The sequence below is a fragment of the Stenella coeruleoalba genome, assembly GCF_951394435.1.
Source record: "Stenella coeruleoalba genome assembly, chromosome: 10".
Lineage (NCBI taxonomy): Eukaryota > Metazoa > Chordata > Mammalia > Artiodactyla > Delphinidae > Stenella > Stenella coeruleoalba.
This window is the reverse complement of record NC_137156.1, coordinates 65396494-65419008: the sequence shown is the minus strand read 5'-3', so window position 1 is coordinate 65419008 and position 22515 is coordinate 65396494. Positions and strand designations below refer to the sequence as shown.

The window sequence follows — 22515 nt, the reverse complement described above, 5'->3', positions numbered from 1 at the left end:
GTGGGTCTTCGACATGTTCCAATTACCTCACCTGAAAAAGGTTTGGGCTAAATGACCGCAAAAGACCCTTCTGGCTCTTAAGTTCTATTTCTCTATCCTATTTGAATTTGAATCCATGTAATTATATTTCCCTCTCCTCATGGAATTCTAACATAAACATCATAAATTATGATAAAAACTGGTATGTAAAAATTGTGTATTTATCTGACAAGTGTTGGTACCAAGAAATTTCAGCCAGAAATTCCTACCTTGAGAGCATCAAGATATCTCCCTATATTTTCTTCTAAAAGTTATAAAGTTTTATAACATTTTTCTATCGGGGTCTTACAATTCTGTTGTTAGGTTTATTCCTAGGTTCCATAACAATTTTATTGTTTCACTGTGATGAATGAGATTTTTTTCTATCCCATTTTGTAATTGATGATTATTGGTATTTAGGAATGCTATTCCTTTTTGTATGTTAACTTCGTATCCAGTAACCTTGCTGAATTCTTATTAATTCTAATAGTTTGTAGATCTTCCCTAATTTTCTATGCAGAAATTCATATTACCTACAAATCAGAATAGGCAGAGAAAACAGCCTGAGGAAGGTCCTGAGAGGGGAAAGTTCAGGAAACAAAGAAGGCAGATAATGCTGGACATATTGAGAAACAAGGCAGACGATGAGGGGTAACAGAGACAGCATCATTGCACAGGATCTTGGAAGCCATTTTCAGGATTGTAATGCAAAGGAAAGCTACTGAAGTAGTTTAGGTTAAAACTAGAGGGAAGGCTCTATGGTAAGCCATTGGACTCTGCCCATGTTTGTGTCCTGGCCAAAATTTTGATCAAAATTTGGATGAATAGGGCCTTCCCTGGAGGTCCAGTGGTTCAGACGCCACACTTCCAATGCAGGGGGCTGGGTTCGATCCTTGGTTGGGTAACTAAGATCCCACATGCCCACGTGCCACCTGGCTCTGCCTTAAAAAAAAAATTGGATGAATAAATATAAAGCATGATTTTCATGGATAATAAATATATTGGATAACTCTAAAATGTCTTCTTGTGAACTTCTGGAGCTTCAAGAATATATCCTTAGACACGGGACTAAATGTTTGCTAAGATTCCCTTCCAACTCTGAGATGCTGGGAATCTACGTTTTGTTTTTTTGTTTTTTTGGCCATTCCATGTGGCTTGCAGGATCTTAGTTCCCCAACCAGGGATGGAATCCCCAGCCTCCAGCAGTGGAACCTCAGAGTCCTAACCACTGGATGGCCAGGGAATTCCCTGGGGCTCTGTGTTTTATCCTGGGTACCCTGGAACTGAAGGGAAAGTTCTTTCCTATTGCAGGTGGGCAAACAGAAAGTACCTATACCTTGAGAAACAATTAGGGCAGATCTATGTTTACACAAATAATTACCACATATGTGGTGAGTACTGTTAATAGAGAGGTATATAAGGGGTGCAGGAGGGTGTATATGAATTGGAGGGGGGGTGTCCAGAAGGTTGTCAAGCTTGGCAGAGGACTTGGAAGTAGCCGTGGCAGTATACAGGAAAGAGAACAGGGAACAGCATCCATGTTGATGGAGATGTTTCTGAGGCAGAAGGAGCATCTGGTAGGCCTGAGAAGGGAGAAGGAAGGGAATAACTGAGATGGTTGTCTAGCTTGGGATACACAGAACATGGTGACTCTGTTACATTAAGGAAGAAGTGGAGGATTCCAACACTTTTGAATCTTCCTAGCCATCTGTCTTCTAAGGATTTCAAAGCCAATTCTATTCATAAAGCCTGGGATAGGCCTAGGGGCTGTTTATTCCAGGCAGCAGGGAGAAGGAGCAAAGTAACTTTTTTAGCTCCCACCTGTGTGCTTTTCTTCAGTGGGCTTTGGTGTGAAGTAATGCTAATTTCACGAGAGAGGAAACCTAATCTTTTTTATCTTTGTACATGTGCCCTTCACTGTGTGACCCTTCCTGATGTGCAGGTACTCAGTCAACATCTGTTGGATGAATGAATTCAGGCTTGCAATGGTAGTTCTCCTACTTTGGAGTCTGGGTAAGGTGAGAGAGGGGGAAATCTCTGGGCCAAGACACCTGTCTTATTAATTGGTGTGTGATCCAGATCAGTCATTTCAGTTTTCTGTGATTGGCTTAAAGTCCTTTCCAGGGCTCCAAATTCGCAGTGCTATCCCTTTTCCACTTATCCTTTAATTTATTTAATTTTAAGTATAGTTGATATGCAATATAATGTTAGTTTCAAGTGTACAACATAGTGAGTCGATATTTATTTATTAATTTATTTTTGGCAGCACCCCAACGCTTGTGGGATCTTAGTTCCCCGACCAGGGATTGAACCCGCGTCCTCAGCAGTGAAAGTGTAGAGTCCTAACCACTAGACCACCAGAGAATTCCCAGTGATTCAACATTTAAATACATTACAAAATGATCACCACAATGTCTAGTAACCATCTTTCACCATACAAAATTATTACAGTATTTAGTATTATCAACTGTATTCCTCATGCTGTATATTACATCTCTGTGACTTACTTATAATTAGAAGTTTGTACCTCTTAACCCCCTTCACCTATTTTGCCCAACTCCTCACCCTCCTCCTCTCTAGCAACCACCAGCTAGGTAAGTCACTAAAGTTCTGTTTGTTTTCTCATCTGTAAAATGATAATAAGAACATGAATACCAACTATATAGGATTGTTGTGATCATTTAAATGAGTTATTAGGTATCACATACTTAGAGAATGCGCGGAATATAGTGAGCATTCAATACAGTGTCAGCTATCACTTTTAACTTCCGGACCAGCGTTACCCAGCAGAAATGCAATGTGAACCAAACAGTAATTCTACTTTTGCTGGTAGTTACATTTTATTTTTTTAATTTCTTTATTTGGCTGTATTGGGTCTTTGTTGCTGCGCGCGGGCTTTCTCTAGTTGCAGCAAGCAGGGGCTACTCTTCGTTGCGGTGCGCGGGCTTCTCATTTTGGTGGCTTCTCTTGTTGCAGGGCACGGGCTCTAGGCCCGCGGGCTTCAGTAGTTGTGGCACGTGGGCTCAGTCGTGGTGGCTCGCGGGCTTAGTTGCTCTGCAGGGATTGAACCCGTGTCCCCTGCATTGGCAGGCGGATTCTTAACCACTGCGCCACCAGGGAAGTCCCTCCAGTAGTTACATTTAAAAAGTAGTAAAAAAGAAACATGAAATTGTTTTAAAATATATTTTATTTAACCAAAGATATTCAAACCTGCAATCAATTTTGTAATGACCCAAATTGTAATCAATGATTATGAATGAGCTATTTTATATATATTTTTAAGTCTCGGAAATTCGGTGTGTATTCTACACTTATAAAGTATCTCAACTTGGAACAGCCACTTCACTTGTGGCTGGTGGCAGAGCAGCCCAGGAGAGGCCCCCCAGCTGCGTCCTCATCCCGCTAGGGTTCTTTCCAGCGCCCAGCTGGCCAGCGCCCCAGGCCCCGCCCCGCGCCCCTCCCAGGTTACGTCATAGAGCCACAGGCCCGGCCGCGTGTGCCCCGCCGCTCACATCCTCCCCGCTCCAGGCACCAAGTTCTAAAAGGAAGCGACGATCAATGCACAGAGCAGCGGAGTAGGCCGGTCTGTCCTCCCGCCGCTCGGGCGGCAGCAGGCGGGCGGGAGGCGGGCGTCTGAAGCCCCCATGCGTACCTCGCCCCCAACGGCCCTCCGCTTGGCCGCTACCCCGGCGGGGTCGAGGCGGCGGGGCCGGCGCCTATTGGTCCGCCGCTGTCGTCCGCCCGCCCCCTCACCGCGCTTATTGGCAGGAGACGCGGCGCCCGCGGAATAGGCGGTGGCGGCGTCCCTCCCTCGCGCCGGCCCTCAAGAGGGCGACGAGGAAGCGGCCTCTCCCTGCGTCCCGCCCCTCGGGCTCGCTCGCTGGCTCCCGGCTCCTCCCGGCTGCTCTCGGCCATCTCCCGGCTCCCTCCGGCTCCGGCTCAGGCTCCGGCGCAGCGGCGGCGGCGGGTAGGTGCAGCGGCAGGCGGGGCCCCGTCAGAGGGGTGGCCTCCCCACTGCCCCCGGGACTGCCCGAGCCTCGCCCCGCGGCCGCCCGGGACCCCACCAGGCCCTCCCGAAGCGGGGAAGGGCGGTGGCCGCCGGCTTCGGGACGCGGGGGCGGCCGGGCGGGGGGCCTGCGGGCGTGATATTCCAAGTCTTCGAGGCGTGATCCGGAGACTCGCCGGGCGGGGCGGGCTGAGAGGTCCAGCTGCTGGGGTCTGGAGCGGTGGGGCCGAGAGGCACGCCTTGGGCGAGGGATGGGGCTGAGCCTGGGGAGCGAGGGTCGGCTGCAGCCTGGGGCCCTGGGTGGGGCTCGGGGACATAGGAGAACTCAAAGGTTGTCCCGTGAGGTTTGGGGGGTCAGTTGAAGTGGGGCTGAGGCGAGCCTTAGAGAGGGTGCAGGGTCAGGCCCCGGTGGGGCTCGAGGACGTAGAACTCAAAGGTTGTCCCGTGAGGCTTTGGGGGGGTCAGTTGAGGTGGGACTGAGGCGAGCCTTAGAGAGTGTGCAGGGTCAGGGGTTACGGGAGGGGCTGGAGGGTGGTCGGGAGAACGGGGCCCCAGGCAGGGCTCTTCCTGCGTGCGTGGCCCTAGCACTGTTTGGGGACTAAGCATGTTTCTGGCTGTGGGAGTGCGCAGGGGTCGCTTGCTGTAAAGGGTGGGGATGCGAGGATAGGACAGGCACCTCGGGGGCAGTTGGAAATGTTACCCAGAACAGAGATTGTGATTTAGCACATGGACCAGGTTCTCCGCTGGTATGTTGCTTGAGCTCTTCGGTGAAATTACCCTGTGGGGGGGTGGGGGTGGCGGGGGATGTTAGGGTTTTCCTTCCATCCAGGAATGGGTAAATTAAATGCATTTGCTGCTTTGGGGAGGAGACAGTGATTACGCTTAGGTCTGTGTTTAAGGACCCAGACCCAGAGTGAAACGTGCTTCTCGGGATGGTTAGTGTTACCCAGCTTTCTCCTGGGAACCCCCTTTTCTCCTCACCCTCCTCGGTCCAGTTACAGTATTGCTCCCCAGGGCCTCTCGATTCCCTCTCCCTGGCTCCCTAGGATTGCAGTGTTTCTTGCTCTGCGTGTGTGTGTGTCTCCCGCCCATTTTCCTGCTGCTGCGCTTTTGGCAACTGCCTCTGCTCTTTCCCAGGGATGGTTGTGGCATTGCATCAGGGGATATTTGTGCTTGTAATTTGCTCACTCAGCCCGGGAAGAGGGAGAATAGTATGCTGCAGAGATGGGGGTGGGGTGGGGGTGCCGTCAGCTCGACTGGGCAGACAGAGAAATGGGTGTGGTGAGGGAATACAGCTGCTCTAGGCCTATAGGGTAACACTGTCCAGTCATCAGCTCAAAGAGATTCAAAGAGCGGCAGCAGCAGCTATTTTTATAAATCAGTTCTGAATCCAAGCTGAGCACATGGATTTAGAGTGAACAGTTGTCATGCTCTAACTATTATGGGCTGGGTGTTTGGTAGACAACACTAGAGTTGCTAAGCAAGAGACTCCATCTGTACAGTACAGGGGGTACTTTACTTGTAGCATTTTAACTGCACTTCTCAACTCTCTTGCATGGGACATCTCTTGTCAAGGGATGTCTTTTAAATTGATGTGGTTTGATGGTCCATACCGCTGTTTTTTTTTTTTTTAAGAATTTATGTATTTATTTTTGGCTGTGTTGGGTCTTTGTTGCTGCGTACGGGCTTTCTCTAGTTGCAACGAGCGGGAACCACTCTTCGTGGCGGTGCGCAGGCTTCTCGTTGCAGTGGCTTCTCTTGTTGTGGAGCACGGGCTCTAGGTGTGCGGGCTTCAGTAGTTGTGGCTCGCGGGCTCTAGAGCGCAGGCTCAGTAGTTGTGGTGCACGGGCTTAGTTGCTCCCCAGCATGTGAGATCTTCCCAGGCCAGGGCTCGAACCCGTGTCCCTGGCATTGGCAGGCGGATTCTTAACCACTGGGCCACCAGGGAAGTCCCATACTGCTGCTTTTTAAATGAAATGTTTTTACCTCAATTATACACTTCCTTTCAAATTTGCCTTAAATATAATAAAGGTATCACTTTTTGAGCACTTGCCATCTTCCAGGCACTAGTTGTTGGTGTTTATTTACAGATGAGGAAATTGAGACTGACAGGAATCAAGGTCACACAGATAAAGTGGTATCCACACCAATGTCCCTCTGACTCCCACAGTAGTTCAGAAACTGGACATTTCAGAAACTGGACATTTTTGGTTCACATGGGTGATTCAAGCACTTAAGAATTTATTCATGCAGAGTAATCTCACTGGAGACTGATAAGCCAAATATAAGTTTATTTACGTCAGGGACTTCCCTGGTGGTCCATGGGTAAGACTGTGCTCCCAATGCAGGGGGCCAGGTTCAATCCCTGGTTGGGGAACTAGATTCTGCATGCATGCATGCCACAACTAAGAGTCGACATGCCGCAATGAAGATCCTGCGTGCCGCAGTGAAGACCCAGTGCAGCCAAAATAAATAAATATTTAAAAATTAAAAAAATTATTTATGTCCAAAGTTTTAAGTGCCATATGCACATGGGAATTAATTATCCACTGGCCAGGGTACCTCCTTTGTTTCTGGGCAGCCAAATCAGTAATAAGGATGCAGTTGATTATAGAATTGAAACTAAGGGCACTGTATGTTCTTAGGGGATGTTTTAATCAAGTCACAGAAGCCTAGTGGGTCTGCCTTCTTTCTCCACTATGCAAACTCCTATTGGGTTGGCCAAAAAGTTTCTTTGGGTTTTTTTCTGTAACTTATGGAATATTTATGTTGGACAGTGCTGGGGAGATTCTCACACATTTCCCCACTGTCTCAGTTTTTTAAGTCAACTCTTCATATATTTGTCATACCAGCATATACTTACTTGAGTTAAAATTCCCAAATTTATAAATAAGTTTATATTACATATTAAAAAAGTCATTTTCCATTGTTTGCTGACAGTGAAGGAAACACCTGTCTTGTGCCTAAGCTTTATTTTTTAGAGGGTATGAAAACTTTTATTAATTAATTGGCTTTCAGGGGAGAGTAGGACAAGTTTGTCATACTTTTTCAAAATGGCTTGAGAACAAGGAAAGATACTTGCTTGCAGTTTTAATTTTGGTTGTAGGGTGGGGGTGGGAATGAGTGTTCCCTTGTGTGGTTTGAACCTCCTACCTACATCAAGATAGGTTGCTTAGTTTTAGAGATATGGTTCCTATTGATCTTAGGGTCTTGTTCTTTCTCCTAATCTTGTTTCTGAATTTGGTGGTCCATCCTTTGGCTGCATAAACTTTTGCTGTTGACACTTCAAATTTTTGACATCGCTATTTTCCTCCTCCTCCTTCTCCTCCTCCTTTTTAAATATTAAGCATCAGTCGTTGATATGTAGGTTTTATTTTTCTTTAAAAAGCGAGAAAATCTGAGAGGAACATTTTGAAGTCATCTTGGTGTAGTTCATTTGACTTGCTCAGTGTGAAAAGGAAACCGAGTAGATATCAACTGATTTCACTTTGTCCTTCTAAATGGCACTCTTAGAACCAGGTTACTGTGGCCTTATTGCTAGGAGTGAGTATGCTGAGGATAGTTAGGGTCAAGAAAGGGGATAGAGCAAACATATATATGAGGGGTTTGTACACACTGTCTTCTTAGAGCATTGTAGGCTAATTTCTCAACGCAGACCTTAGGGGAATTACTTTGTATGTCATTAAAATTTTAAGCTTGAAAGTCAACCGAATGTACTTTTGTGATTCCTTACAGGTTGAAAAGTTAATCTTCTCATCGTAAAACCCATTAAAAATAAATAAATAAATAATTTTTGGCCGCATCTGGTGCTGTGCGAGGGCTTTCTCTAGTTGCAGAGGGCGGAGGCTACTCTTCGTTGCGGTGCGTCAGCCTCTCATTGCGGTGGCTTCTCTTGTTGCAGAGCATAGGCTCTAGGCATGCAGCCTTCAGTAGTTGTGGCATGTGGGCTTCAGTAGTTGTGGCTCGTGGGCTCTAGAGCATAGGCTCAGTAGTTGTGGTGCACGGACTTAGTTGCTCTGTGGCATGTGGGATCTTCCCGGACCGGGGCTCGAACCCATGTCTCCTGCATTGGCAGGCGGATTCTTTTTTTTTTTTTTTTAATTTATTTTTTATTTTTGGCTGTGTTGGGTCTTGGTTGCTGTGCGCAGGCTTTCTCTAGTTGCAGCGAGCGGGGGCCACCCTTTCCTGCGGTGCGCGGGCCTCTCATTGCAGTGGCCTCTCTTGTTGCGGAACACTGGCTCTAGGCTCGCAGGCTCAGTAACCGTGACTTGCAGGCTCTAGAGCGCAGGCTCAGCAGTTGTGGTGCACGGGCTCAGTTGCTCCGCGGCATGTGGGATCTTCCCGGACCAGGGCTCGAACCCGTGTCCCCTGCATTGGCAGGCGGATTCTTAACCACTGTGCCATCAGGGAAGCCTGGCAGGTGGATTCTTAACCACTGCGCCACCAGGGAAGCCCCGTAAAATCTATTTTGTTAGTTTGCATTTAAGAATCGTTTGAAATGTATTTATAACCTTTCCTCACTCTCCCCAATTTTACAAGGTAAAATGCAATTTAAAAAAACCTTTTATTTTGAGATAATTTTAGATTACAGAAGAGTTGTAAAGATAGTACACAATTTCTGTATACTCTTCATTCAGCTTCCCTTAATGTTAACATCTTATATAATCATCATACATTTATCAAAATTAAGAAATCAACATTAGTTGTTTTTTTTTTTTTTTTGCTGTGCGCGGGCCTCTCACTGTTGTGGCCTCTCCCGTTGCGGAGCACAGGCTCCGGACGCGCAGATTCAGCGGCCATGGCTCACGGGCCCAGCCGCTCCTCGGCATGTGAGATCTTCCCAGACCGGGGAACAAACCCGTGTTCCCTGCATCGGCAGGCGAACTCTCAACCACTGCGCCACCAGGGAAGCCCCTTTTTTTTTTTTTAAATGTATTTATTTATTTTTGGTTGCGTTGGGTGTCTTTGTTGCTGCGCGCAGGCTTTCTCTAGTTGCGGTGAGCAGGGGCTACTCTTTGTTGCGGTGCGCGGGCTTCTCATCGCGGTGGCCTCTCCTGTTGCGGAGCACGGGCTCTAGGCGCGCGGCCTTCAGTAGTTGTGGCACATGGACTCAGTAGTTGTGGCTTGTGGGCTCCAGAGCGCAGGCTCAGTAGTTGTGGCGCATGGGCCTAGTTGCTCCGCGGCATGTGGGATCTTCCCGGACCAGGGCTCGAACCCGCGTCCTCTGCGTTGGCAGGCAGATTCTTAACCACTGCGCCACCAGAGAAGCTCTAAGAAAGCAACATTAGTTTAACGTTATCAACTAACTTACAGACTTTCCTCTGATTTCCCCAGTTTTTCCACACTGATACTCTTTTTGTTTTACAGGATTCAATCCAGGATACCACATTGCACTTAAGATGTCATGGTTCCTTAGTTTCTCCCAACCAGTGACAGTTTCTTGGTTTCTCCTTGCTTTGATGCTTGACACTTTTGAAGAATAGTGGTCATTCGTAGAGTGTTCCTGAATTTGCATTTTCTGTTTTCTCTTGATTAGCCTGAGTGAGGTTAGGCATTTTAGGGAAGATTACCAGAGAGATAGTATGCCCTTCTTGTCCCATCATATTTCGTATCAGAGGATATCTGATATAAACACGACTTATTACTGACGTTAACTTTGGTAGCTTGATTGAAGGTCGTGTGGCTGCCAGCTTTCAATAAAGTGACTCTTTTTCCGTTTCCTTACTTCATTTGTTAAAAGCTAGAAATGAGTCACTGAGTAAAGCCACACTCCAGGGCAAGGGAATTTAAGCTCCACCTCCTGAAGGGATGAGTATCAAAGAATTTGTGAGCATAAGTTAAAACCACCCACAGTAATTAGTAAATATCTCTGTGAGGCTAAGCAAAGATCTGATTTTCTTTCTTAAAGTTTCATCCATTAATTTTAGCATTCGGCAGTGAAACTTGCCTGCAGCAGCAATTATTATTGTGTTATTCTAGTGGTGATTTTGTTTCCCTCATTCCTCCTACATTTATTATTTGGAATTCTTCTGTAAGGAAGATTTGTGCCTTTCCCCCATTTATTTATTTAAACATTTATATCAGTATGGATTCATGAACATTTTTCTCCCTTTGGATTGTAATCCAGTACTATATTTTGTTGCATAAATTCTTATAGCTTTGGCCATTTGCCACCTATGTTCTTTTGACATGAGCCCCCCCCCCCCCCCCGCTTTTTTTTTGGATCACATTTTTACTTTCTGGTGCTGCAAGATGCTCTAGTCTCATCTTTTTTTTTTTTTTTTGGCTGTACGCGGGCCTCTCACTGTTGTGGCCTCTCCCGTTGTGGAGCACAGGCTCCGGACGCACAGGCTCAGCAGCCATGGCTCACGGGCCCAGCCGCTCTGCGGCATGTGGGATCTTCTCGGGCCAGGGCACGAACCCGCGTCCCCTGCATCAGCAGGCGGACTCTCAACCACTGCGCCACCAGGGAAGCCCCAGTCTCATCTTTATTTCCCCAGCCCTGGCCCTAGAACCAACCATTTCTTGAAGGAGCTCTGGTTTCTTTTATTGCAGAAAAATATTTAGGAACCAAGGTCTGGTTTCTAAATGAACTGGTGTACTCATTGCTACTGGGATATCACTGCTTCTTGGCACTCTTAGGGAACAGAGCTGGGAAATATATGTATGTATACTGACCCAGGTATACACATACCTGTTTTGTTTTGTTTTGGACACGCGTCGCAGCTTGCAGGATCTTAGTTCCCCCGACCAGGGATTGAACCTGCGCCCTCAACAGTGAAAGGGCAGAGAGTCCTAACCACTGGACCACCAGGGAATTCCCTACACAGATCTGTTTCTGTATCTATCTGTATATAAATATAATCATGGATTCATACTGGTCTCTTCTGACTCTAATCCAGCACCACAGAGTTCATTCTAGCATTCACCTCCTTGCTTATTTGTAATTTCTTTCTCTGTCAGTGAGAAACTTGGTTCTTATTATTTATAATAGATTTACTTAATAGTTCAACCGTAGTGTGTGTGTAAAGTAGGAAACTGCAAGTTTTTTTTTTAGTATTTCTTTTTTTTTAATTTAAATTTTATTTTATAGTGGAGTGTAACTGATTTACAATATTATGTTAGTTTCAGGTGGAAAATGCAGTTTTAATTGTCACATAAGGTAAATTCTAAAGTATTTTGCAGTTAACTAATTTAAATTATATTCCTGTAATATTGGTATTTTAAATTACTATTTTTCAGTTCCAGTGGAGAGGTGAAGTCATTTGCCCCTGGCCAAACAGGAAGTGAGTGACTGTAGCTGGAATTGGTGACCTATTCTCACTCCCAATGAAAAGCTTAATCTCAAGCAAAGCAGTCTCTTCATATCAAGTATCTTGACCAACAGGTCAACCTTTATCCCTTCTTGGTGGGATTGTTCCTTTTAATTAAAGAAATTCCTGGGTTTTAGGTTTTTTTTAAAACTTTGGCAGTGTTGAGAGCAAAAATAATTACTTTACTGGACTTCTTCCTACTTGTAGAATCATAGACTTGGTAGAGATCTTAGAGATAATCTAGTGCAGTTTTTCACACAGTATAAGTGATTCATCCAGTCCTCTCTTTTAGGAAGTATTCCCCTAGACAGGGACTTCACAGCTGGTGGCTATCAATTCCAGGTTTGCAAATTTGTCATTTTAGAAAGACTTCCTTGATAATTATCTCAGAGCTGCCTCCCTGCAGTTTTTATTCACTGGTTCTAATTTTGCTGTCTACAATTATTCCTTGTAGCTCCAATCTCCACTTTACAGCTATTTAGTTACAGTTATTTTGTCCCACTTAAATTTTTTATTTTCCAGACTAAACAGTTTTTTCCTTCTAGCCACCTCTTCTGAAATGTGCTTTCTAAACTTTTTACTGTGTGGGCATCATCCTCTGGACATGCTACAGTTTGTCAGTTTGTCACGTATGTTCTGATCCAGATACTACTGTATTAGGCCCTGAAAGTAAAGTGATTAAGGAATTTAAAATGATCCCTGCCCTTGGGGAGCTTAGTTTCCATCAATGTTGCTTTAGAATAAATTAGGTTCTTTTTTCTTTCAATATCCACTTTTCAGTGTTAGTTTTTACTTGTCTGGTAGTAAGGTCACCTGTAGGTCTTTTTTTCTCGAGAACTGCTATTAACCCAAGTCTTTGTCCTCAGTTGGTTGTTTGTTTGGTTTTTTTAAATTAATTAATTAATTTATTTTTGGCTGTGTTGGGTCTTTGTTGCTGCACGTGGGCTTTCTCTAGTTGTGGTGAGGGGGGGCTACTCGTTGCGGTGTGCAGACTTCTCGTTGCGGTGGCTTCTCTTGTTGCCGAGCACGGGCTCTAGGCGTGTGGGCTTCAGTAGTTGTGGCACGCGGGCTCAGTAGTTGTGGCTTGCGGGCTCTAGAGCGCAGACTCAGTAGTTGTGGCTCATGGGCTTAGTTGCTCCGCGGCATGTGGGATCTTCTGGCCCAGGGCTCAAACCCGTGTTCCCTGCACTGGCAGGTGGATTCTTAACCACTGCGCCACCAGGGAAGCCCCTGGTTGGTTTTTTGAATCTATGTGTTGGACTTTTTTACACTCCTGTATTCCTTCTGTAACTCCTGATTTCTGTCCATTGTTCCAAAGGGGAATCCTGATTCTGTTATCCTTTGCCTTTGTTATCCTTTCTATGTCTATAACTTTGATTTGTCCTTTCTTTATTTTTCCTTGAATAGATTAAGAAAATATTCACCTAGAGAATGCCAAGATCAGATCCTAGTAGTAGGTAATTAGAAATAAAACTTCATGCTTTATTTTCTCCTTACTTCTGACTTTATTACTCTATTTTTTTTAATTAAAAAATTATTTACTTATTTGGTTGCACCGGGTCTTAGTTGTGGCAGGCAGGCTCCTTAGTTGTGGCATGTGGGCTCCTTAGTTGTGGCAGGTGGGCTTCTCAGTTGTGGTCCATGGGCTCCTTAGTTGTGTCATGCAAACTCTTAGTTGCGGCATGCATGTGGGATCTAGTTCCCTGACCAGGGATCGAGCCTGGGCCTCCGATATTGGAGTCTTAGCCATTGGACCACCAGGGAAGTCCCCTGTTCTTTTGTTATTGTTTTGTCTACCTTTCATTACCAGACATGAAGAAATTTTTTTTTTTGACCATGCTGCCTGGCACGTGGAATCTTAGTTCCCTGACCAGGGATTGAACCCAAACCCCCTTTAGTGGAATCTCAGAGTCTTAACCACTGGATCGCCAGGGAACTCCCAAGAAATTCTTTTAAAAAAAGCATCCTTGGGGGAATTCCCTGGTGGTCCAGTGGTTAAGACTCCACGCTGTCACTGCGGAGGGCCCTGGTTCAATATCTGGTCGGGGAACTCAGATCCTGTAAGCTGCACAGTATGGTCAAAAAAAAAAAAATTATGATAGATTTTTTTTTTTTATCAAATTCATTTATTTTATTTATTATTTTTGGCTGCTTTGGGTCTTTGTTGTTGCGTGCGGGCTTTCTCTAGTTGTGATGAGCGGGGGCTACTCTTCCTTGTGGTGTGTGGGCTTCTCATTGCAGTGGCTTCTCTTGTGGAGCACAGGCTCTAGGCACGTGGGCTTCAGTAGTTGTGGCTCACGGGCTTCAGTAGTTGTAGCTCGCGGGCTTTAGAGCGCAGGCTCAGTAGTTGTGGCGCATGGGCTTAGTTGCTCCGCGGCATGTGGGATCTTCCCGGACTAAGGCTCGAGCCCATGTCCCCTGCATTGGCAGGCAGATTCTTAACCACTGCGCCACCAGGGAAGCCCTAGATTTTTTTTTTTTTTTTGCGGTACGCGGCCCTCTCACTGTTGTGGCCTCTCCCGTTGTGGAGTACAGGCTCCGGACGCGCAGGCTCAGCAGCCATGGCTCACGGGCCCAGCCGCTCCGCGGCATGCGGGATCTTCCCGGACCAGGGCACAAACCCATGTCCCCTGCATCGGCAGGCAGACTCTCAACCACTGCGCCACCAGGGAAGCCCCTAGATTCTTAAATATATATTTAATTACTGAGTCAGGCAGTGTGTAAATTTAAGGCTTTTGATACATTTTGCAAAATTGCTTTCTGGAAAATTGTACATTCTTACCAATGCCCATTTCATCATACCCTTGGTAGCACTGAGAATTATCATTAAGAAAATTTTATCATTAAAAAAATTATACATTAAAAATTGCTAATTTAATAGGTTAAATAGGAAAAAATCTCACTGTTTTAATCACATCTGTCTTTTTTTTAAACGGTGACAGAAAAAGTATTGCATACTAATATACCTAATAATCAAGGGTAAGATTGGATCACTAAGAATGAGTTTCTCTGCAATAGCTGGTTGCCTAGTACTCAATCACTGTCCATTTTAGCGTGATTCTTTGGGTTGGGTATAATTTAAAGTGAATGTCAGCAGGCTACCCAGACGGCTGTTCTTTAGCAAACTAAAATCGGGGTAACATTAATAACGGAGACAAAAGAAATGTTTGAAGGGTATTCTGAACAATTTTATATGCATACTGTAGCTGAGGCTTGCTGAAATGCCTCAGGGGCAAACAAGCCAGTTCATCAGTCAGGAATAGGGGTGCCTTTCAACTAGTCTATCTCACAAGGTTGTTGTGAGAATTAAGAGATATGTGAATGGGAAAGTACCCTTTAAAATGCTAGTGAGATATTGCCTAGTGGTCCATGACAAAGTATAGTCTTGGTGGATATGGAATTGGTGGTGTATTGGTGTTTTCAATGGAAATTGCATTGTCTCTAAGTTTCGTTTTTATCATATATATAGTAAATTGGCTGTGAAACATGAAATTCATGGACTCATGAAACCACTTTGAGGCCCAGAATAATTGTCTTCTTTGAGGTCACATGCCACATTTGTAGCTGAGTCAGGACTTGAAGTTTAATCTCTAGCATTCTTTTTACTATGTTCAGCTTAATACTACAGGTACTTCTGTTATCTTCTTTGTGCATAGCACTGTGATAAGTGCTGCAGGTGATTTTTTCATTTTAATTTTATTTCTTTGTTTTTTTGTTTTGTTTTGTTTGTTTGTTTTTGGCTTGAGGGCTCTTAGTTCCTGGCCAGGGATTGAACCCCCGAACCCCCGGGCCACAGCAGTGAAAGCACCGAGTCCTAACCACTGGACTGCCAGGGAATTTCCTTTTTTTTTTTTTTGCTATGTTGTTAAACATTTTTTTCCCACAATTTTTAAAGCTTATAGTCCATTTATAGTTACTATAAGATATTGGCTGTATTCCCTGTGTTGTACAATATATCCTTGTAGCTTATTTTTATCTATCTATTTATTTATTTATTTATGGCTGCGTTAGGTCTTCGTTGCGTGTGCGGGCTTCTCATTGGGGTGGCTTCTCCTGTTGCGGAGCACCGGCTCTAGGTGCATGGGCTTCAGTAGTTGTGGCACATGGGCTCAGTAGTTGTGGCTCACGGGCTCTAGAGCACAGGCTCAGTGGTTGTGGCGCACAGGCTTAGTTGCTCTGCAGCATGTGGGATCTTCCCGGACCAGGGCTTGAACCCGGATTTCCTGCACTGGCAGGCGGATTCTTAACCACTGTGCCACCAGGGAAGTCCCGTAACTTATTTCATATGTAATAGTTTGTACCACTTAATCCACTACCCCATCTTGCCCCTCCCCCCTTCCCTCTCCACACTGGTAACCACTAGTTTGTTCTCTATATCTGTGAGTCTGCTTTTTTGTTATATTCACTAGTCTGTTGTATTTTTTGGATTCCACATATAAGTGATATCATACAGTTAAATATACTATTCTTTAAAACAGTTCTTCAAATGCTTCTTTCTTGGCCTTGAGGTGGTAATGAAGAGATGGTATTATTCAGGCAATCAGAAGCATAAAGATTATAGATTCTTAGGATTAAAAGTATAAGGACCCTTAGAGAGGAGTGTAATACACCATACCTTAGGTATTGTGTTCGGTTTTAAGAACCACATTTTCAGAGACATGGATGATCTAGAGCCTATCCAGAAGAAAACAGTCTGGCTTGTGATGAAAGTAGACATCAAATGATTTGAGGTACTATTTAAGGAGTTAGAGCTATTTCCTTTGGAGAAGAAATAGGTGGGGGCAGCTATTTTCAAATATATCAAGATCTGGCAAGTGGAAGAGGTATTAGATTTAGTATTTTGTTGCTTTGGCAGAACAGAACCGTCAAGTCAAGTTAAGGAGAAAAGTGGAATGGAACTTCCTTAGAAGATAGTGGGTTTCCTTTGACTACTAATGTTAGAGCAGAGCCTGGGTCGTGGTCTAGAGATACTGAGAAGGTGGTTAGCTTGAATCACCTTCAAGGTCTTTGTAAGTGGTTTTTAATATTATTGAGTACAGATCCCTTTGAGAATCTAACACCTTCTATGTATGCATATGTCTGTTTTGCTCTCACCCTTGAAAAGTACTTTTTCTGGGTATAGAATTGTATGTTTGCTTATATTTTCTTTCATATTGGATTTGTCATTCCATTATCTTTTGGCTTACACTGTTACTGTTGGGAAGTTACTCTTGGTGTTCGTTTCTGTCAAGTATTCTGTGGCAATCCTAGTAGTTGATTACCTAAAACTATGTACAATTTGAGGGTACTTGGCGTATCCAGATTATGAGAACCTTGGGTGCCAGTGCACATAAGGGATATTCTGTGGCAATAATTTCTCAGGAATTTTTTGTTCTTTTGCCACTACTGCAGGCTTCTTTGTGTCCCCTGGGGTTGTGGAAAATTGGGTCTTGGTTTAAATCTGGTTCACCTTGAGAGGTAAAGTGGGATGTCTCTTTATAAGACTTAACCTTGGGAGGGCCCTGATTTCTGTCTCCCTTGCTCTGCTTGGCCCTTGAACTGAAGCTCTAGATTAGGGCTTCTCAGATTTTATTGTGTATATATAGAGGATATGGTTATAATGGAGATTCTGATTCTGAGGAACCAAATTCACCTATTGAAGAATATCTTGGTTGCTTCCAAGTTTTGACGATTATGAATAAAGCTGCTATAAACACTAACGGGCAGGTTTCTGCATGGACGTAAGTTTTCAACTCATTTGGGTAAATACCAGAGACCATGATTGCTGAATTGGATGGTAAGACTATGTTTTGTAAGAAGCTGCCGAATTGTCTTCCAAAATGGCTGTACCATTTAATATTCCCATTAGCAATGAATGAAAGTTCCTGTTGCTCCACATCCTAGTCGGCATTTGATGTTGTCAGTGTTTTGGATTTTGGCCTTTCTAATAGATATTTGGTGCTATCTTGTTTTAATTTGCAGTTCCGTAATGACATGATGTTGAGCATCTTTTCATACTCTTATTTGTCATTATGTTTCTTCTCTTGTGAGGTGTCTGTTCAGGTCTTTTGCCCATTTAAAAAAATCTATTTGTTCAAAAAATTTTTATAGGGCTTCCCTAGTGGCGCAGTGGTTGAGAGTCCACCTGCCGATGCAGGGGATGCGGGTTTGTGCCCCGGTCCGGGAAGATCCCACATGCCGCGGAGAGGCTGGGCCCGTGAGCCATGGCCGCTGAGCCTGCGCGTCCGGAGCCTGTGCTGCGCAACGGGAGAGGCCACAACAGTGAGAGGCCTGCATACCGTAAAAAAAAAAAAAAAAAAAAAAAAATTTATAAGTTTATTTATTTATATATTTATTTTTGGCTGCATTGGGTCTTCATTGCTGCATGTGGGCTTTCTCTAGTTGCGGCGAGCGGGGGCTACTCTTTGTTGCAGTGCACAGGCTTCTCATTGAGGCAGCTTCTCTTTTGTGGAGCACGGGCTTTAGGTGCCTGGGCTTCAGTAGTTGTGGCACATGGGCTTCAGTAGTTGTGGCTCACGGGCTCTAGAGCGCAGGCTCAGTAGTTGTGGCGCACGGGCTGGTTGCTCTGTGGCATGTGGGATCTTCCTGGAGCAGGTATCGAACCTGTGTCCCCTGCATTGGCAGGTGGATTATTTATTTATTTTTGCGGTACGCGGGCCTCTCACTGCTGTGGCCTCTCCCGCGGCGGAGCACAGGCTCCAGACGCGCAGGCTTAGCGGCCATGGCTCACAGGCCCAGCCGCTCCGCGGCATGTGGGATCTTCCCGGACCAGGGCACAAACCCGTGTCCCCTGCATCAGCAGGCGGACTCTCAACCACTGCGCAACCAGGGAAGCCCGGCAGGTGGATTCTTAACCTCTGCACCACCAGGGAAGCCCTGTTCATTTTTCATTGTTGAGTTTTAAGAGTTTTTTGTATATTTTGGGTACCAGTCCTTTATCAGATTTGTGTTTTGCAAATATTTTCTCCCAGTATGTAGCTTATCTTTTCGTTTTCTTAACAGCAAATTTTGCAAATCAGAAGTTTTAATTTTATTTTCATTTATTTTTAAAATTTCTTTGGCTGTGCTGCACGGCTTGTGGGATCTTAGTTCCCCAACCAGGGATTGAACCTGGGCCCGCGGCAGGAAAGCGCAAAGTCCTAACTACTGGACCTCCAGGGGATTCCCTAATCTTCCTTAGTTTTGATGGGTTCTCTCGGACATTGTTCTGTTGCAGTTTCTGCAGCATTCAGGAGCATAACTGTTAAGACTTTTTAGTAGGCAAGAAAGGTCAGCATAATGACTTGCCTTGTGTTACATAACATTCCAAAGGAAATGGATTAGTAATGTTATGAATGCCTGAGTTTGTACTAGTTGGGATGTGACCCAGGTACCTTTTGGTGATGGAACTGTTTATTGTTTACTGCAGAGTTCTGCTGTAAACTGACACTTCCTGAACCTGTGTATATTAAAAACTATATGATTGGGGGAAAAAAGAAAAAAAGCTGTATGATTGGGATTTTAAAGACCAGAGGTTTGAGAGAGATATTCAAGAGTAGTTTAATTCTGAAATAATTAAGGCTTCATATGTCCATAGATTTAGTGGACCATAAAGAATCAAAGTAAGGATGGTTGGCCATTATTTCTAAAGTTGATATCCTGGGTAGTTTTTATCATTATCAACTTAGTTTATGTAGTTTTGGCTGTAACCCTGTACTTTTACTTGCATTATTCAGTGATGAAGTCTGTTAATTGGCTGTTAACTCTACTTTCACTTTCATTACTAATCATGAAGGTTGCTGATGCTGCACCTTTATTTTCAGATCAGGTGTCCATGCAGGGGAACTTATGTCAGAAAAGATGGCTGTTTTATTGGTTTTAAGTGAAGTGACAACACAGGTCCCTGTATACATTTTTTTCCTTTCATTAATGAATTGATTGGGTCTTTCTGGTAGAATAAGAGACTGTCTTGTTATTGAATGATGGTTTTGTCAGGTAAAAGGAGATGGTCACCAATTGTGACAGTTAATCTTAAAGACATGCTGTTCAAGATAAATCCCATTTAGCCAGACCCAGTTAAAATCAGACATACTGACGAAGAGTTAGGCGAGTAGAATAAGATTTTTGGCCTAAGGACATTTGAAGGTGGGTGGGTATACATAGTATTTATGTGTGCTTCTTGGTTTCTAAAGAATCTCTGCTATATGGTAATTTCAAATTTCATATGTGGTACTCTTTTTTTCAATTTACGTTTATATTTTATTTTTATTGAAGTATAGTTGATTTACAGTGTTATGTTAGTCTCTAGTGTATAGCAAAGTGATTTAGTTATATATATATATTCATTTTCATATTCTTTTCCATTATGGTTTAAACAGGATATTGAATATAGTTCCCCTGTGCTACACAGTAGGATCTTGTTGTTGATCTGTTTTATAGATAGTTCTTTGTATCTGCTAATCCCAAACTCCTAATTGTTCTCTCCCCTACCCCCTTTCCCCTTTGGTAACCATAAGTTTGTTTTCTATCTCTGTGAGTCTGTTTCTGTTTCGTAAATAAGTTCATTTGTATCATATATTATTTTTAAAGTTTATTTATTTTATTTATTTTTGGCTGTGTTGGATCTTCATTGCTGCACGCGGGCTTTCTCTAGTTGTGACGAGCGGGGGCTACTCTTCCTTGCGGTGCGCAGGCTTCTCATTGCGGTGGCTTCTCATGTTTCAGAGCATGGGCTCTAGGTGTGCGGGCTTCAGTAGTTGCAGCACGCAGGCTCAGTAGTTGTGGCTTGCGGGCTCTATAGCGCAGGCTCAGTAGTTGTGACGCATGGACTTAGTTGCTCCGCGGCATGTGGGATCTTCCTGGACCAGGGTTCGAACCCGTCTCCCCTGCATTGGCAGGCAGATTCTTAACCACTGCACCACCAGGGAAGCCCTGCATCATATTTTAGATTCCACATATAAATGATATCATATGGTATTTGTCTTTCTGACTTATTTCACTTAGTATGATAATCTCTAGGTCCATCCATGTTGCTGCAAATAACATTATTTCATTCTTTTTCTTATGGCTGAGTAATATTCCATTGTATATATGTACCGCATCTACTTTATCCATTCATCTGTCGATGGACGTTTAGGTTGCTTCCATGTCTTGGCTGTTTTTTTTTTTTTTTTTAATTTGGCTGCTCCAGGTCTTAGTAGTGGCAGCGGGCTTCTTAGTTGCAGCATGTGTATGGGATCTAGTTCCCCGACCAAGGATCGAACCCAGGCCCCCTGCATTGGGAGCATGGCGTGTTACCCACTGGACCACCAGGGAAGTCCTTTGGCTATTGTAAATAGTGTTGCTATGAGCATTGGGGTGGACATACATGGTACTTTTAAGCCCTGCAAGCTTTCTTTCTCTTTCTTCTTCTTTGTTTTTATTTTCCCTAACAAGCCAGCAATAAATTGACTAAAATGATGAGGTAGTATCTTTCTAGCTCATTGTAGTCTAAGTTTGAGTCACTGTTCTCTTTGTGGAAAAGTTCCAGGATACTTTATTTTCTTGAAAGAGACTTTTTTTTTTGGCACTTGTTTTAAGGTTGTTTTGTTTAAAGCCAATGAAATGGAACTGTTAGGTTTCTTAAGCATCTTATTTTTGAAATGTTGCTTATATTATTCAATCTAATTCAATAAGTGTTTCTTTTCTTTTTTTTTCTTTCCTTTTTTTCTTTGGCCGTGCCGTGCAGTTTGTGGGATCTCAGTTCCATGACCAGGGATTGAACCTAGGCCACGGTGGTGAAGGCTCAGAATCCTAATCCACTAGGCCACCAGGGAACTCCCCAATAAGTGTTTCTTGAGTGTCTGATATGTTCTAGGTTCAGTTTAGGTGCTATGGCTATAAGACTATGTAAGTCCTGCCTTAAGAAGCCCAAATATTTAGTATATTTGTCAGTTTTTTTAAAAAATTAATTTTTATTGGAGTATAGTTACTTTACAATGTTGTATTAGTTTGTACTGTACAGCAAAATGAATCAGCTATACATATACATATATCCTTTCTTTTTTGGATTTCCTTCCCATTTAGGTCACTGCAGAGCACTGAGTAGAGTTCCCTGTGCTATACGGTAGGATCTCATTAGTTATCTACTTTATACATAGTATCAATAGTAGTTTTTTATATAATTTTTAAATTCTGTTTTTTAATTAAACTTTTAACTTGGAGGTAATTGTAGTTACATATACAGTTGTAAGAAAACAATACAGAGAGATCCCTTGTACCCTTTGTCCAGTTTCCCTGCTGTGGTAGTATTTTGCAAAACCATATAACAACCAGGGTATTGACATAGAAACAGTTAACAGTAAATGGTACAGCTCCTCTGGAAAACAGTTTGGCAGTTTGCCTGAGAGTATAATTGCTGGGTCATATGGTAGTTGCATGTTTAGTTTTTAGAGAAACGCCATTTACATTGATATAATATGGTGGTATTACAGGCTCTGCAAGTGGTCTTCACTGACACTGCGGTGCCTTTGCCGACTGCAGGGGTGAAGTCCTGGCTTCCCTCCTTGGCCTCTTACTCCACCCTGGAGAGGGTGTTGGGTGCCTCATTCCAGCCTGGTGAGGGTTTGGCCTTTACTGTATGGGTGGTGTTGGACCCACTGTGTTTTCTGTGGTGTTTGGCTGGAGTAAAATGTTTATTGTCTAAAAGTTTTCTGTCTTGCTAAGCTGCGCCTTTCCTGGTCCTTTGGCTAAAGTGAGCAGGCTTTCGTTGGAGTTTTTCTTGTCTGTACTCTTAGGTGTTTCTAGGTTGCCAGGCTCGTCATTTCCAATATTGAGATCTATAAGGCAAAAAGGAAACCCAGGGAACTCGCCCCTTTTTGTTTCTTAGGTTCCCAAGGTCCCTTGCCATTCTAACTTATTCTCTCCACCTTTCAGAGTCTTAATGTTTTTTTATGTATGTATAATGTCCAGCGTTTTTAGTTGTACCTAGTGGAAGGAAGAGGAAAAAGTAGATCTCTACTTTCATAAAAGCAGAAAAGTTTTTAAAATGATATTTATTTTTCTGTTTATGAGAATATATATTTAGTGTACAAAATTTAGAACATACAAAAATTATAAAAGAATAACAATATTTTGACATATATTCTTTCAGCTGTTTTCTGTGAATATGCATGCATATTTTTCTTGCTAAAATATGAATTGTTTATACTATTTAAGAAC

The 22515-nt window shown here is 43.7% G+C and overlaps 1 protein-coding gene across 10 annotated transcripts in view; it reads left to right on the top strand.

Annotated features, from left to right (window-relative positions):
- The first annotated feature begins 3561 nt into the window (after nucleotides 1-3561).
- The window catches only part of LOC307192700 (microtubule-associated protein 4-like), a 169630-nt gene continuing 150676 nt past the window's right edge, over nucleotides 3562-22515 (top strand). For 3 of the 10 annotated variants that reach the window (XM_079933961.1, XM_079933970.1, XM_079933960.1), the window contains exon 1: nucleotides 3562-3985. The gene's annotated coding sequence lies outside the window, so the exon portion shown is untranslated. Of the gene's footprint in view, nucleotides 3986-11294; nucleotides 11311-22515 lie in introns of those variants that run through there. The other 7 variants (XM_079933968.1, XM_079933969.1, XM_079933966.1 and 4 more) reach the window with 4 other exon arrangements.